The sequence below is a fragment of the Musca autumnalis genome, unplaced genomic scaffold (assembly GCF_047663935.1).
Source record: "Musca autumnalis isolate F117 unplaced genomic scaffold, ASM4766393v1 scaffold_1, whole genome shotgun sequence".
Lineage (NCBI taxonomy): Eukaryota > Metazoa > Arthropoda > Insecta > Diptera > Muscidae > Musca > Musca autumnalis.
Genome location: NW_027411644.1, coordinates 203,448,623 through 203,465,523, shown reverse-complemented (window position 1 = coordinate 203,465,523; position 16,901 = coordinate 203,448,623). Strand labels below are relative to the sequence as shown.

General features: G+C 30.6%; 1 protein-coding gene across 5 annotated transcripts in view; it reads right to left on the bottom strand.

Moving 5' to 3' along the window:
- The window catches only part of trv (trivet), a 341,295-nt gene extending 324,712 nt beyond the window's left edge, over positions 1–16,583 (bottom strand). For 4 of the 5 annotated variants that reach the window (XM_073959929.1, XM_073959930.1, XM_073959931.1 and 1 more), the window contains exon 1: positions 15,878–16,583. The gene's annotated coding sequence lies outside the window, so the exon portion shown is untranslated. Of the gene's footprint in view, positions 1–15,860 lie in introns of all 5 variants that reach the window. The other variant, XM_073959932.1, reaches the window with a different exon arrangement.
- Positions 16,584–16,901: the final 318 nt, after the last annotated feature.

The window sequence follows — 16,901 nt, the reverse complement described above, 5'->3', positions numbered from 1 at the left end:
TTAGAGCATTTTTCCAAAGAAGCTTTTTGACCATAAAGAACAAAAATTGCCAATTTATGTCAGTATATACTGAATAAAGGACAAACACTATAAAATATATTCAAATCTAATATGTGGATATTCAAAACGTATACTTCTAATTATCGTTACATTCCAGAACGTGGAATCGTAAATGGTACTTTAGTACATTTCCCCATGTTTCGCTAAAAAAACGAACCCTTTTTCCAAAAACTAGAAAAAATTGCGCTTTTATCTAAACAAAAATAGCGATGACTAACTCTAGCTCCTTTGTTTTTTTGCTAGACAATTTCGGCCGATTAGAAACTATTACCATATTTGGACACGTTGATTTTGACATTTCTGATTGAGTTTTTTTGAGTATAGGAAGCAAATTATGTTGTAATAGGAATGCTGGGTTATTTGACATTTTATCACCTGGTGAAAACTGATTTAAGTCTTGTTAGTCTAGATTTATTCCTGTGGCGGAATATCTGGAGAGTCTCAATAACATAATAATCTGCAAAAAACTATGCTAAACGTCAAAAAACATAATTTAGAATGCTTTTTTAATGATTTTCCAAATTTAATTGACGATTTTTGTCAAAATAACACTTGCATATTTAGCATATTTTTTGCATATTTTTTGCATATATTTTGCATATTTTTTGCATATTTTTTGCATATTTTTGATATGACCCCAAATATCGAAAAATTGACCCTCAAAACCCCTAGATCCAAAATTTGAGTCCAATCGGATAAGAAATAAAAAACATGCTAAAATCCGATGTCTAGTGATTACAAACTTACTTACTCGCTCTCATAAATATCCAATGTTGTTAATACATTTACATTTTTGTATTCCCTGTTCTTGGTCGGCACTGTTCTAAAGTACTACTATGCGTCTGCTGCGCTTTTAAAAAGAGTTTGGCAGGCAGCCATTTACCACAAAACTATGCTATTTTTTCAACAACAAAAATTCCAAAAATAGTTTAAGGTGTGCCCTTTCAGATGAAGGAAATATCTGCTTAAAATATTGATATTTTCTTTTAAAAAATTCAAGAAGAAATTAGTTTAGGGTTAATGGTTATTTTTGCCATCCAATAGAAAGAAGCCTGTAGTATTTAAATATGGGTTAATATAATAATATTTGCCTCTTCGAGGTTTCTAAAGTAAATAATAGATAGCTTTAACCTTTTGGAAAACATATATATTTAAAAAAACAGAGATCATGCTGTAAAAATTGAAATCTATCTGACAACAGACCTTATGGTCAACTGAAGCGACAATATTTGAACTTTTTTTGGGTAGTGACAGAAGTGGTGGACCCCATAGTAGTACATATTCAGAATTGGTTTAAGTTGGAAAGTAATATTAGATTAATTCAAAGGAAAACATTATACAGATACATATAAATCCATATTATACACATAAGATCCAGTTTAGGGTCCCACTTGAACTATCAATTTACAAAACTACACGAGAATCCCATAAAAAATAAAGAACTTATGTAGGTAAATTAAATCGAATGCGGAGATTCTAAAAGGAAAATTATTTGTCACTTTTACATTCGATATTTCTGTTATCAATATTGCAATTATTATTTTTTTGTCATTACAACAGAAAATCACTTCTTGACAAAGCTATTTTCTATTGAAATATAATACCTTCAACTATTCTACATAAGTCAAATACATTATTTCCACCAAATCACAATATTTTAGGCGATTATATAAATTAACATTAAAATGTTGGATTTAAACATTCAAATCGGGTTTTTGTTAAATAAAAAAAAACTTATTCGAACCTGCCAAACTCCATATTTTCACTCATATTTTTCTGACAGCAGAATATTGATAAATTTTCATTGAATAAATATAAATTTAATATTTCCATTACTTCGAATCTGCTATGAATTTCTTCGATATTTTCGAATTCTTGTCTTAATGATTTATTTAGTTAATATATTCACGATTTTCGAGTTGCAAAAAAAAAAAAACTTTAACAATAAAATTTTTAACAAGAATTCCCCTTTAAACTATATATCTATGAAGTAATGCATCAAACTCGTATCTAAATACATAACATTTTTCAGTAGAGATAAAAAAAACGATTAATTGTTTATACATTTTTCTCTGACATTTTAATGAGTATGTACATTTTTTTCTTGGAAAACAAATTTCCTTCTTAAATTATAATTAACTGATGAAAACAAAAACAAATCACCTTTAGGCTGTAATTTATTACATACATGAAACACCTGCTCTATATACCTCATACATACATGGTGATTGTCTTTCCCGCATGCATCACACACAAAACACATTAACAATAAAAAATTTAATTTTATTAGCCGATAAAACATATTAAAAAGTTATCATAGCCATACTAAAGTTATTCCACATAGCCATACATATATTCACATAAATGACTTTATGCTGCAGCAGGAAGAAGAACTCTAAACAAATGCTAAAACGTTTACGGATTCTTGGCAATTGAAACCTACATAAGCTCACTGAGAAACTCCCGCTAAAAAAACTTGTTACCCACCCAATTTAATTACATTTGTGGAAGCCAATGTTGTTGTCGAACTACATGCCTACGTATGTATGTATGTCTGATGTGTTTTTGTTTTTTATTGCCATTCACACTCTCAACATTTAACTGGGACCAGGAAAACAGCGGAAATGATATGAGTTTTATGAAATCTAATCCATTTTACACATCATTTGGATTTCTCGATGCTTGTTTTTCTGTGTTTCTCATTGATGGTGTTTTTTGTTATACTTTGCTTTTTGTTTTTGCTTTGTTATGTCGTTTTCTGCTGATCTCGTTTCATATTCGTTCCATGAAATGTTGAATATTGCATAAAAAATTGTTATGAGCAATTTTTTTATGGCTTAGACAGCAGGTTTATGTGTATGTGTGCGGCTGTAGAGAAATATGTAACACCTATGTATCTATGAACACGTATGCATGATTAAGGTATTAAATATTGTATATGTGTCACATATGTATTGATGTGAGGTTATGTTTTTTTTTGTATAAAACTAAAAAATAATGTTATTTTATATCAAATTGCCATCGCCTTTTTGTATATTAACAAATTCCTGTGAGAAAGTTATTGAACAATTGCGAATAAAACTTTTCATTTCTCACATTTAAAAAATTTAATAAAATATCTTCGATATTGGCAAGTGAAACCTATTCTCCTATTTTGTAGATATGCGTCATCATTTGGCTGTGTATTTTTAAGAACATTTATTAGAAGTGTCGGAGGATTTTTGATATGTTTTTAGGATGAACAGCTTTCTTACCAAAGATTGGCCAAATCGTAACTCTATCATTACGAATTTTTAAAACTCTAAATAAAAATTTGAATTCGAATGTAATTCCATGTTTAGGAGTAACATAGAGGTATAAAAGGTCACAAAGTATTTATCACAAGTACTATATTTAATCAAAATAAAATATGTACAGTGATGCTCAAAACATTTGCAACTATATCAATATTTGTATATTCCTGAGGATATTTAGGGATCGAAATGCATACATTTTTATATGTTGATTGTTTATTGGCCACTTTTTCAAAAGTGAAAAAATAATTTGTAATTATTGCACTTATTTTTGGAAAAATATAAAAGAGCAAAGCTGGAACTCACTTTTGGCCCTGCTCAAAACATTTGCAACTGAGAAAATTTAATTCAAAATATGCGGATTTTTTTTTTTTGTTTTGATAATGTATTGTCAGTCAACCGTTTTAGTAATTATTTTGGCACATTATTAAAAAATGCATTGGAATCCTGGGTTCTAAGGATAACAGCCCAGTGACAAAGGTTTTATTCGATATTTAATAGTCTAGAGTTCATTTTAGAGTTCCGGAACCTCCTATATAAATTTAGATCACTTAAATAGACCGGGTCTCACAAGAATACAAAAATTATTTACAAAAAAAAAATACTAGTTATACGTGGGTATATATATACACGTTTAGTAGCACTAATGGTGTTTATATGTAGGGATTTCAACATGTGATATGCCCGGTTAGTTCTTAAATGTAAAAAATATCTGTACCCCATGTTTTCAGCATAATTTCTGCCCAAAAAAAACACACTCAAATCAATGTATAACACCTTGTACGTATTGGGTGAACTTTTTTGTACAAGGGGACAAATTGTATTACACTGTGCAACATTTTTAAGGTGATCTTGTGCAAACAATTCGAACTGAGGATTTTTTGAAAGTACAGACCTAAACGACAAGAAGCCCTACTTGGGTTTTGTTGTGTCAGATCCAGCTCAGATTTTATGGCCCCATCTAAACATGGTTAAATATTGAGTTTTTAAAGAAATTCTGGGCTATATCTCTGAAATCAATGCGAATCTTCTTTTGACCTCTGAAGCAAATTTGTAGATAAGAACAAAATAAAATATTTGGAGACAGAATGAACTCGAAAAACTACATTTATTGCCTCAAATTTCAAAATTTATGCAAAAATTCCACAATTTTTATACATTTGGCACCATATCTCTAAAACCGTTAATTTTTTCTAAATATTTTTTTCATTGTTGTAAAATGCCTCTATGCCGTTGTTTTCAGTACATTTTTCAACGACGATTTAATAAAAATGTCAATAATATAGTGAAATCCGAAATGCGAGAATAAACTGTTGGTGTGAACTGTGTTTGAAATACGTGTTGTAAAAGATATGATGCAAAATACTGCTGGAACAACATGAAGTAAGCATTTTAGAGTTTCAGAATGCTAAAGAATTGTTGAGAACTTAATTTGGAAGATTTTTGCAAAAGGTTACTAGGTTCAACTCCCAATAGTTTAGCCGATACTGACCAGAATTTCAGTAATTATGTAAAATTTTCTATATTTTATAGATTTTGATGCCCTTGATGGAGTTTTTCTTATGTGTTTTTTTTTCCAAAGATAAGTTCTACTAGTTTAGGGCTATAATATTGCTAAAGACAGCAAGGCCAAATTCCTATTCGTTTCTGAGATAAAGGCCTGATAAATGCAAAAAAGTGTAGATTTAGCTCGGTTTAAATGAGGCCATAAAATCCGAACTGGATTTTCTGAAACTACAATTTTCATAGATGAGGAAAATAAAAAAAAAAAAACAAAAAAATCGACGGAGTGACTTTCAAATACATCGCGGTGAAAGTTTACATTTTTAGGTTTATTTTAGGATTTCGCTATTTTACTTGGAAACCGCAAGTCCAATTGAAATGGGTCTTAAGAAAATTTTGTAGCTGTGAAAATTCTCCAGAAAATTGGACGTGACGATTTAGTCCTGGGAAGCTTTTGCGGTTTCTGAAACTACAATTTTCATAGATGAGGAAAATAAAAAAAAAACAAAAAAATCGACGGAGAGACTTTCAAATACATCGCGGTGAAAGTTTACATTTTTAGGTTTATTTTAGGATTTCGCTATTTTACTTGGAAACCGCAAGTCCAATTGAAATGGGTCTTAAGAAAATTTTGGAGCTGTGAAAATTCTCCAGAAAATTGGCCGTGACGATTTAGTCCTACGTTTTACCATTTTTGAGATATAGAAGTTCATGTCACATTTTTAGTTTTTTTTTTTTTGGTAGATTTTCACGATTTGCTTGAAAACACGTAAGTCATATCGAAATGTGACTAGAGAAAATATTATAGCTGTGAAAATTCTCTATAAGACTGGTTTTCGTAATTTTTTCCTAGGTTGTTTTGAGATATATAAGTTTACTCGTAAGTTGGGATATTGCAGTCATGACCTTGATTTATAAGGAGACGATACAGTCAGTAAATTGTCAAAATTTGAACTTCTAGAGAATTTTCACTGCTACAACACTTTCATTAATGCCATTTCGATAGGGATGCAGAAACCGCAAAAACTTCCTAGGTGTAAACACTTTTCATTTAAATTTAGTTAAGGCGCACTGTGATATTTGTTCATGTCATGTAACTTATATATTGACTTATGTCGACGAAAAGTTCTCGATTTCACAACTGCAAAAACAATTCCAAAAATTGTTTGCAAAATTTCTATGAGAAATTGTATTTTTCCTGGAAGTTATGTATGTCGACCGAAAGGTTTCTTGCGCTTCCGAAGTGGATAAAAATCACTTTCTGTTCATGTAAACAACTTCGAAACGAAAATCTATGCGAGCGGAAAGCCATACGAAATAGCATGTAAAAATACATTTATCCATGTAAATTTGGGTTTATGTTTTTTCGAAAGGACAGTCTTTTGTGGAAAGAGAATGTCAAAATTACTCACTTGCTTTGTAGCTGTTGAGTAGAACGTATAGTCGCGAAAAACACAGAAAATCTTAAATTGAAGTTATATAACACATTCGTAAAAAAAAAAAAAAAATAAAATTTTTGTAGAAGCGTTTAAAGGCGGTTCATTATTTTGAAGAAATCTGTTAAATCATGGGTGAGAGAGCTTTTGTATTTAAAACGAACATTTTCAATACACAATTTTTTCTATTACAAAATACAACCCAACAAGCCAAAATTACTTGAGATAATATTATAAAAGATTTGTAAATATTTATGTAGCAACTGGATAATAGACGAAACTGTCTAATTATTAGCTTATCCGCGTAATTGTAAAATGTGTTTATAAAATTAATTTTTTGTAATTTTTATAAATTCAGACTGAAGGTATGTTTGTGTTTCAAAACCAACACAATAAGTCCTTATTTACATTAGGAAATTTTCCTTGCGGCAATTGTCAGTTTGTCGGTGAAAGAGGGTGTTGAGAAGGAAAGGGTTACCATATTCCTCACCCCTCTCTCCTTCAAACTGACAATTTCCGCAAGGAAAATTGTCTAATGTAAATATGGACTAACAAAATATATTTGTATTTGTATGGGCAGGCCTGAATTAAATAAACTAATTCAAAATACTGAAATTAGTAGTATTTCGCACAAGATACGTAACGGCAGACGCACGATGGGCTATACCAAAACGTGGAACTATGTCCACAACTTTTGTTATATAAGTTGATTAACACTTAAGAACCCTAAATGTCAAATTATAGCTACATCGGTTTGATAATGTAGCTAAAACGTCAAAATACTGTATATCGGGGGTACCGTTATATGGGGGCTATACTAAAACGTGGACTTATGTCCACAACTTTTGTTATATATGTTTATTGGTACTTAAGAACCCTAAATGTCAAATTATAGCTAAATCGGTCTAAAAATGTTGCTAAAAACGTCAAAATACCGCAAATCGGGGGGTACCGTTATATGGGGGCTATACCAAAACGTGGACCTATGTCCACAAGTTTTGTTATATATGTTTATTGACACTTAAGAACCCTAAATGTCAAATTATAGCCAAATCGGTCTGAATATGTAGCTAAAGCCGTCAAAATACCGTAAATCGGGGGTACCGTTATATGGGGGCTACACCAAAACGTGGACCTATGTCCACAACTTTTGTTATATAAGTTTACTGACACTTACGAACCCTAAATGTCAAATTATAGCTGCATCGGTCTGAAAATGTAGCTAAAAACGTCAAAATACCGCAAATCGGGGGGTACCGTTATATGGGGGCTATACCAAAACGTGGACCTATGTCCACAACTTTTGTTATATAAGTTTATTGATACTTAAGAACCCTAAATTTTAAATTATAGCTAAATCGGTCTAAAAATGTAGCTAAAAACGTCAAAATACCGCAAATCGGGGGGTACCGTTATATGGGGGCTATACCAAAACGTGAACCTATGTCCACAAGTTTTGTTATATATGTTTATTGATACTTAGGAACCCTAAGTGTCAAATTATAGCCAAATCGGTCTGAAATTGTAGCTAAAAACGTCAAAATACCGTAAATCGGGGGGTACCGTTATATGGGGGCTATACCAAAACGTGGACCGATATAGGCCATCATCGAACCTGACCTGCCTGCAAAACAAAAGACGCAATTTCAGCGTCCTATCTCCATTTTTGTGGATGCTAGGGTGATTACCACAGACGGACGGACGGACGGACGGACGGACGGACGGACGTGCTCAGGTCGACATAGAATTTTACCCTGATCACGAATATATATACTTTATAGGGTCGCAAATGAGTATTTCAATGCGTTACAAACGGAAAAACAAACTTAATATACCCTCCATACTATGGTGGAGGGTATAAAAATTGTTTCGGATTAGGAACTCCTGGTCAACAAAATACTTTTTATACCATTCACCGTATTAAATGTTTTCATACCGTTTGTAACACATCGAAATATTCTCAGGAGACTCTATGGAAACTTTACACATTTTTGATCAGCATATTTCTATGTCCATCTAAGGATGTTTGTCTGTCCATCTCCCTGTTGAAATCAAGGACAGAGTTTTATAATTGGGTACAGAAAGTTCTATTGGTATTGAAAACGGTACCTCTTGATTTTCGGAATTTTTAACGTTTTATGCCAATCGAAATGACTGGAATTTGGCATTTCATCTCGCTGTTGCAGGTAAAAAAATATTTCCACAGATAATGGTAGGTACAGGACCATATTTTGCTACAGGCTCCATAGAATAGTTCTTCGTGAATTTCGTTATCTTGAAAGGTTTACACTTATTATCCCACTTTAAGAGCTTGAAATTGTTATTTAATCTTCCTTTGGGTTAAATTTTGCTTAGAATTTTGTCCGAACAGTTCCATGGTTTCATATAACAGTACCTCGCGGTTTAGATTATTTTGAAGGTTTTAGATTCGCTATCCCACCGAAATGACTGGAATTTACTTTTTAGCCTTCGAAAGTATTAAAAAACTATGTATTTTTTAAAGTAATAAAATAAAAATCTTATTGATCGCTAAAACTTCAACTATTGAATTGGAAAAGATTAGCATCTAGCAGACATTTCTCATTGATTGAGATCTTTTTCACCGCTCTGAACTGCATTAAAGGAAAGGGAAAGGAAATTTAACTTATATCAAAAGATTTGAATGAAGTTGTTTGGCTTTTAAAGACTGCACCAACCATTATATAATATAACGTCATTCCAAAACAAATCAGTTTGGCTAACTGTAACTGTTTTCTACTCAAATAATAATACGTAAGCATTGTTTATACAACTTGGGTTTCTGTAAAACATATTAATGGAATTACCATGTGAAAGCAAGTGAAAGTAATGACTGAAAAAGTTTAAAAAATAACTTAATCACAAGGTAACATTTTTAGTATATGGGGAAAATTTTTTTTAAAACCGAGTTCTACATTTTAAAAAAATCCAAAACAATTGTTAATGCTACATCAATGAATTTTGGTACATATGTATATTAAGAAAAAATCGTTGCGCGCAAAAGATATGACCATTTTAATGTTAATATTTAGGAAAAATTCGAAAAAAAAAATCGCGAAAAAAATTGGCGGAGAATCGAACTTTAGCATAAAAATCTGATCATTTCCATTTAATTATTTATTTTGCAAAGAAAATTTATACTTGTTAGCTAGTTTGCTTTATAAGCTCACTGATTATGAAAGCTGGGCTTCTGGTCATTTCATTAATGCCAATTTTGATGACGTATGTGTTCAAATACCGCGCATATTGCAAAATTTGTAAAAAATCTAAATTTGTTATTTATTTATTTTTTTTTCTCGTATATCTTACTTAACATTATTAACAAAATCAAGTATTCTATCAAGTAATAATAATCCCGAGCCGTATGATCATAAATTTGTATGTATTTGAATCATACATTTTTTCAAATTTTAAAAACGTTCCATTCTATACAACTTTTCGATTTAATCGATGATGCAATATTGACGGGTCTGTGCTGTTTAAAATTCAAGCCAAATTGAGTTCAATGGTTCGAACTAAACTTTTCGGATCAGAGGAAGAGTTTACCTCAAAAAAAATAATAATGGAATAATGCGTTGTAGTTCTAACCCACATATATATTTGGCAATTCCGTTATTTAACCACTACTTTCATCTGAATCAATGGAAAGGCGAAAAGTTCTTTTCCGTATATTTTTTAAGCAACTTTATTTAGTTATTTATAACACCATATGATCATTTTCACCCACCAAGTACTATCCGGTCATCTTCCGCAATTATTAGCGTCTTCCTTCGTACAAAATTTTGTCGATGTTGAACTAAAAATGTGTCCTCTAGCGTGATTATGGTTACACTACAAACAATTAAAACAGTGGATCCCAGAATATATTTGGCTGAAACTCTGTTATCTGGCCATGCATATCAATATATTTGGCATCACTGGAAAGGCCAAGAATTTCTTTTTCAAATATACTTAGGTGGAACGTGTCTTCCAGGAATAAAAAAAAATAGTCATCAAATTAAAAAAATTAACAGTTTTCACTCAAAAGTTTTGGTCCATTAAACCCGCTAGTTGTTATTTGATCATCATTTTAAATCGCAAGCTTCTTCCTTGTCGTTAACTCAAAACTAACTTAAAATTTCGCGAACTCCAGAGCCGCTGCAAGATAAGATAAAAATTTTGTCTTTGGTCCATTTCACATTTTACGATTATCACCAACAAATAATGGGGTCTCTTCTGGTCAGAACTTGACCTCCCCACAACATTTCGTGACGATCGGTCCACAATTGAGGACTGGAGTTTTTATTACAATTTTTAATGGACGAACGGACACAAATCGCTTTATCACGTCGAGATATGACAAATGGCACGGGGGATCTGGGACGAAGATTTCGCCAAGTTACATTAATATTGGACATAACAAAATATTAAAGATATTCAATTATCTTCCAAACGCGATGAAATTTAATAAAAATACGGGTATTGAAGAGGAAAAAAACGAAGAATACTGCTTTTACCACAATAATACAATCTTTAATACAGAAAGATTGGACTTAGGACATTTTCGTGCGTAGTAGATATCTATGTATTGAATTGTAAAGATATATGCATGAAATTTTGATACAATATGAAGAAGAATGTGCATAAAAATAATTTTTTGTTTGAGTTATGTCACTCTTTGAGTAAATGAGGCGAATGTGTATCGAAGACTTAACGTTACTGTTATAAAGTTCCGTTAAGTTAGAATAAAACTAAGCTGCTGTCATAAAATCTACACCTAATTTGTTCTAGTAAACCTAATACTTACTAGAAGTTATTAGTACTTTTTAGCGTCACAAGGTGTCATAGTTCATATTGTGATTTTTATTGATTACCCGGAGACAGACATGGCTAAATATGGACTTTTTAGAGCGATGGGCTGTATCTCTAAAACGAATTCCAATTTTGTTTTTACTTCTTAAGTAAACTTGATTGAAGAATGAAAAAATATTTAGAAAAAAAAATAATCAGCTCGAAAATTTCTATTTATTGCCTCAAAATGTATATAATGTTTAAAAATGTCATACTTTGTATGTACATTAGGGTTATGACTTTTCGATATTTTTTCTCAAAAATTATTTCCTGTAGCACAGATGTTTGAACTTATTAATATTAATCACTAAAATAACTTTTATTTCATTGAAATATAAAAAAGTTCACGCACAACTCGATTTAAAAAAAAAAAAATATTTTTTGAAAAAATTTCATAAATTTTTTTTTTCTCAAAAATTATTTCCTTTTGAGCGAATGAATAAGCTTAAGTCTCCTAATAACTAAAATAATGTTTACTCCATTCAAATATTGAAAAAGGTCGCCCACAAACAGTCTACTGCATTTTTTTATTGTTAGAATTAAAGAGAATTAGTGAGAAACAAATATTATGTCAGTTTTGCTATCTCGTGTGGCTTAAAAAGATATTATCATATAATCTGCTTACAGTGACTTTTAAAATTTGCCCATAATTCTGATAAATTCAAATTTTAAAATAATGAACGGTTGCCTATTAATCACTAAAATAACGTTTATTCCATTTAAATATAAAAATCACAAAAATTATTTCCTGTGAATAAACTTAAGCCTACTAATAACTTACATAACGTTTATTCCACTCAAATATTGAAAAGGGTAAGATTTTTTGTAATCTTATGTAGAAACTCATCACGCTATGATACAGGAATATGAGGTTGTAAAAACGTCATAACCCTAATGTACATATATATTTCACACCATATTACAGTGGTTCAGCCCATGGACAAAAATCGAAAAATTTATTGCGACAAATTTGTTTGTGAATGAAATGAATATTCTCTAATAAACACGTCAAATTTTTAAAATCAATATTTTCAATTTACAGCGGTGCAGTCGAAGAAGTAGTGATTTGTTTGTGGTGCAAAGTAAAATTATAAAAATGTGAAATTATGCAAAGTGAAATTATAAAGTGAGTGAAATTATAAACAAATTATCCACTTTCCAAAACGAACATTAAGGCTTGAGGTATTGAAAACGTATTCATACATAATTCTTTTTTTCTAACTTCGTTAAAAATAAATTCTTTGTAAAAGACTTTTTGTGGTACTTTTGATGTTATAACTAATATTTTACTAATGTTAGGAGTATTTTGAGTCTCGATATTTTTTACAACACAGGGAGAAGTCCCAAGATTTTGATGTGAAAAGATGATCAGGTGGTGAGTTTTAAAACATCATAAGAGTTGTAGTTGAGTTCAAGATAAATAAATTAATTGTTATTAATGTGTTATTTCTAAAATGGAAGTTAGTTTAAAAGGTATTTTAACCAGCACGCAATTATGAATACATTGAATAGCGAATACATTTAGAACTGAACTAAATTTCTAAAATCTTTACACTCTTAAATCTGGAGGTAGCTAAATAAGATCTATATCAAAGTTTTTACCTATTAGGGTTATGACTTATTTACAACCTCATATCCCTGTATTAAAGCGTGATGAGTTTTTACATAAGATTAAATAAAATCTAAGATATAAAGTGATTCGATAAAAAAAAACTTTCAACTTTTTTATTTTTCAGAACTTTTGACCATTTTTTGAAGTCACTATAAGAATATATTTAACTTAAAACAATGTATAGGGGCACACGACATAACCTCACGACATAACCTCACTATTTTATCGTCGTATTATTATATATAACAATTTATATTATATATAAAATTATTTCATATATCATAAAAAGTGGTTTGTGCGGCACCTTTTTCAATATTTATGTGCAATAAAAGTTATTTTAGTCATTAATAGGCAAACGGTCATTTATTCGTGCAACAGGAAATATTTTTTGGAGATTTTTTTTCATTTCATACGGGTATGTTCAGAGATAAACTTAACCTCTCACTACAACACTTAAGTATTTTGTTCACCCCATTTACTGTTATTTTTCCGAATTTCTTGTGGTATTTAAAAAAGAAGATTACACCCTAGTCCGTCCATAAAGTACTCGAAAAACAAGCGAAAATTTGGTGAAAAAAATGCTTGATGCGTGAAGTGAGAGGTGAAGTGTGGAAGTGGAAAATAACAGATAGTATTTTTTCAAAAAAAAAAAAAAAATTCAAAGTGGTTTGTGCAAAACTTTTTTATAAATATAGGGAATGAATGTTATTTTAGGCATTAGTAGAAAAAAATCGTTCATTCTCAAACAGGAAATCATTTTTGGCAAAAAATAGCAAAAAGTCATAACCCTATTACCTATATTGATAACTAATTTGTCGAAGCTGTTATTATATTCATTTAAAACTCAAAATATAGAAAAACTACCAAATTCCTCGATAAAGGCACCGAAAATTGGGCGAAAGGTCTAAGGGGGTTATGCTATATTGAACATTTTTTGCAAGGAAGTATTTTATTATCTCAGAGCAAAGGCAAAATTAAAGTCAAATCTTTATGTGGGAGCTATAACAAAATGTGGACCTACATTAACAAAATTTGTTTTTCAAATTTTTGGCTCGTTATAAACCTATCTTTAAAATTTTTTTGCCGAATTGACTCAAATATTTAAAAAACCGAAAATCTGGCGGTACCTTTATATAGGAGCTATAGCAAAATATGGACCTACATCCACAAAACTTTTTTCAAACTTTTTGGCTCGCTATAAACCTATCTTTATCTTTATCTCCTAAACTGTTAAATTTTGAGATGTAATTATTCCATTGTTGTAAAATACCTACATCGATTGCCTCTTTCAGAATCTGCAAGAAGCTACTAATTTTTTATTCGATAACATTTTTGTCCTCAAAAAAAAAAATAGTAAAAATTAATAGATTCATAAGTTCTGGAACAGACATATTTTTAGGCAGTGCAAATGTGTCTAAACATCTCAAAATACCCTATAGCATGTGGAACTGTTATGTGGGAACTATAACCAAAATCGGACCTACAAAGTTGAACAAAGCAGGAACCAATGCTGGATCTAGAAATATTTTTCTCACCTCTTCCCACTGTGTGTTGAAACGAAAGGGCGATAGTATCGATACTATCGATAGTTTGACATGAAAATATCGAAACTAAAAATAATCTGAAAATACCTCCATCGAATTATTTCTAGTATATTTTAAACGGCAGTTTCATAAATATATCAACAATGTCCAGTGTTAAAAAAACATGTTGTAGAAACAACATGAAATACGAATTTTATAGTTTTAGAATGTTCTGAAAAATTGTTGATCAATTTATTTGGTCAATACCAATTCCAGAAATGATGTAAAATTTTCAGTTTTCCCAGTTTTTCTATTTGGCCCATAAGTTAAACTACTATAAGGCTACAATCCTAAATTTTTAATCTAGTAACCAATCTTTCAGTAAAAATTAAATTCAGGACGATTACACATTTTTTTTCATTGATGTTTAACTAATCCTAATGCTCAGTTTAAAGCACAGAGTATCGCATCTGCCTTCATCAACAGATATTCCCATGTGTGGGGAGGTTGGATTCAGAATAATTTCTAGGAAAAAATTAGAATTTATAACAAGTAAGAGACTGAAAGGCAGGAAATTTAACGATTAAAATTCTTTAAGTACGAATTGTTTACTCCCCACATTACCGGCATAGTTAATAAATAATTTTATGCTGGCAACCACCATGTAAAACATCGTATTTTATAATTTATTCATATGGAAAACTTATTAAACATGCATATATAAGAAACAACAAGAAATAATATTGCAATAATAGCAATTGTCTCAACAATTTCTTGAATTTTAAAGTGTTTAATCACATTACAGTCACTTCACTTTTTTTTGCCCTGACAAATGACACTTTAGATGTTGTTCACATGTATATATATATATATTATATACAATTTTATACGACAATTGCGACAACAAGAACAAAAAGAAATGTCATATGGGCCATAAAAAAAGAGTACATAATATACGCATATTGGCCAACAACTGCACACATATACATATATGAAATTATATATATACATGCATATGTGAGTGCATATATAGAGAAATAAGCATACATATATATGAAGAATATATGGATGGGCAAATGACTCTTTATATATGTATGTATGTAGGGAAAAGTGGATAATATTTTTGTTTGCACAATTGTAGTTGTTTGTATTTGAACAAAACGTAGTCATAAAATTAAAAAAAAATGGAAAGTATATATCGATTTGTTATTTTTAAAAACAACGAAACTAAAACAATTCGACCAAAATGTTTTTCCCCTATATATATAGATGTGTATACACTATGTGCATAACTATGTGCATAACCATGTATATATACTGTCATCTATATAAAAGATAGTCATTTCAAATGCATTTCCTGTTTTCCCACAACAAGTCTCTTTATATTAGTTTTCCTAACTAAATTATTCCCTTCATGAAAATTAACAATTTTCCTTAAAAATAATTTCTTATATATTTTCATACAAATCATAACTCTTACTTGTTTCTTCAACTTTACAACAAATTTTCAATATTATTTTTTCCAAGTTTTTTTTCAATATTTTCAAACACTTTTGGTGATCAAGTCATCAAGAAAATTAATTACTCTTTCAAAACACTAACAGATATTTTTTTCGCTGCTCCTGATGCTTCGGCTTTTGGTTTTGCAATCTTTTGAAATTAATTTCTTTTTTTGATCTTTCTTTGCTTTGATAACAAAATTATATGCCTTTGTGATTTTGATTCACCGATTTCCGTTTTGTTTGACTTTATTATTTTCTTTTTAATTAGCTGCTCGTTTAAGATTTTCGGTTTTTTGGTTGATACTCGTTTTATATCACGCACACACACTCACGTTTCGAAATCAATCTAAGTCGCGTTTTCTCGTTGAAATTTTCAACTTGTCGTTCGCTTTTATTACAGTAAAAAATTCTATTCCTTTACGTTTCGTTCTTGTTCCGAGACAAAGAATTTCAACTTTCAATCTTGCCTATCTATCGTCGTCGTCTTCGTATCAAGAGGATGGATGCTCTGGTGTGTGACACTTTTGCTTTTGCTTGGCTTCGATTATTTTGATTTTTATTTTTTCTTTCTTCTTTTTTATATTTTGAAGTGGTAAATATTGAATAAAATAATAACAACTTAACAACAATGTAACGAATATCCTTTCATTACGAGGACACAATTCAAACTGAATGCGAAGTTAATTCGTCGTCTTCACAAATAGTCACACATCGGTCGCTTTTGTTTTTTTTTTCGTAAGGCTTTACCATTCGCTTAGAGTAAACTTATTTTGAACTCACTGTCAATGATTTCAACCAGTGAAAACGCTCTCCTGCTCTCTCAAAACTTTCGAAAAGCACCTAAAGACGAGCAAGTGCCAAAAAATTGCTCTCGCATTGTTGCCAACAAAACTCACGAATCCTCAATTCAACTTTAAAGGAATTTCGTTTATTTAATGTAAGACCTTGCTAATAATCGTCCACCAACTATCCAAACACCCTTTCATACACAAAGAGTTTCAACAGTTTTAAAAATTCAGCTTTCTCTCGCTCTCCTGTCATGCGCCCATTCCAATTATCCTTGTTGCTCACTGAAGTCGTAACCAACATCGTTTCTCTTGCATGTCGTGAATACATCGTGGTAG